This window comes from Echinops telfairi, unplaced genomic scaffold (genome assembly GCF_000313985.2).
Source record: "Echinops telfairi isolate 266 unplaced genomic scaffold, ASM31398v2 ScPeMD7_7415;HRSCAF=8453, whole genome shotgun sequence".
Lineage (NCBI taxonomy): Eukaryota > Metazoa > Chordata > Mammalia > Afrosoricida > Tenrecidae > Echinops > Echinops telfairi.
In genome coordinates this window covers 642393-644090 of record NW_022111315.1, presented here as the reverse complement: position 1 = coordinate 644090, position 1698 = coordinate 642393, and the positions used below count along the sequence as shown (strand labels likewise).

Genomic DNA, 1698 nt, shown 5'->3' with positions numbered 1-1698 from the left:
GACCCCAGACGCTATACTTTTTGATAGCTGGGCACCATCAGCTTTCTTTGCCACACTTGCTTATGCACCCATTTGTCTTCAGTGATCCCTTCGTCCATGCTTTCTTATGACATGTATTATTCTGGTAGGCATGGTTCTGCATTTTGGGATAAGTGTTATTGACATTTTTGCCTTCTCTCCAACCCCTATTGTTTGTGTAAATAGGGTCCAGTCTCTTAAGAGTTTAATATGTACAAGTCATCAATTCATCTATTGCAGTATGAAGCTGGTCTATACTTGTATAATCTCTTTTTTTTTTCAACAGTGTTTTTAATTCTGAACCATTACCTAAATTAATGACACTATCATAGAACACTATCAATAGAACCAAACAAGGGAATACTGCAGGGTTTAAAATCAGAGAAGGTGTGTAGCAGGGTTGTCTTCTCAACATACTTATTCAATCTGCATGCTGAGCAATTCATCAGAGATACTGGAATATATGAAGAAAATATGGCATCAGAATCAGAAAAAAGTTTATTAATAACCTGCAATATGCAGATCATACAACCTTGCTTGCTCAAAATGAGAAGGATTTGAAGCACTGGATGAAAATTAAGAATTGCATCCTTCACTATGGATTACAACTCATTGTAAAGAAGATCAGAACTACGGATTGCTATACACATCAGATAAGACCACAAAATTGGAGATCAAAAAGGTGGTACCCTTCAAAATAGCCTAGATATTTCAAGATATTGAAATATCTAGGGATATACCTGACTAAAAGAACAAAAGATTTATATGAGGAAAACTACAGAACACTATTACAAGAAACCAAGAGCGACCTCAACAAATGGAAGAATATCCCATGTTTGTGGATTGGACGACTCAATATAGTCAAGATGTCAGTTCAGCCTAAGGCGCTATATAAGTTTAATGCAATCCCGAGACAATTACCCTCATCTTTCTTCAAAGAAATGGAAAATGATTAATAACTTCATACGGAGAGGGAAGCAGCCCAGAATTATCAGAGAACTTCTCAAGAAGGACACTGGGAGGGCTTGCTTTATCCGATTTTAGCACATATTATACAGCCACAGTGGTCAGAACCACGTGGTATTGGTATAATGACAGATACTCAGACCAATGGAAAAGAACGAAAACCCAGAAATAAAATCATCAACGTACAGACAATTGATCTTTGACAAGGGCCCCCATGGGAAGCAGATGCCCTCTTCAACAAGTGGTGCTGGAAAAAATGGATGTCTACCTACATAAAAATGAAACAAGACCCTTATCTCACTCCATGCAAAAGGATAAGCTCAAGTTAGATCACAGACCTCGAGATACAACCCCAAACTATTAGGGCCATCAATGAGGGAATTGGGACCAACCTGAAGACTTTGGTGAAGGGAATACATAGGCTATCAGAAATAGGGAAGGACACAAAGACAGACGAGTCACAAATTGACAAGTGGGATATACTGAAGATAAAACACTTGTGAACATCGAAAGAATTCACCAAGAGAGTAATAAGAGTGCCCACCGACTGAGAAAACATCTTTACCAATGACGCATCAGACAAAGGTCTTATTACTAAAATCTACAATACTCTGCTAGCTTCCAAAAACAAAAAAAAAATAATTGCCCACTGAGGAGGTGGGCAAGGGACCTGAACAGAAGTTTCACAACAGCAGAAATCTGAATGGCCAATAA

At 38.2% G+C, this 1698-nt stretch overlaps 1 pseudogene; it reads left to right on the top strand.

Moving 5' to 3' along the window:
• The first annotated feature begins 1109 nt into the window (after nucleotides 1-1109).
• LOC101658225 overlaps nucleotides 1110-1698 on the top strand; it is a 6487-nt pseudogene continuing 5898 nt past the window's right edge.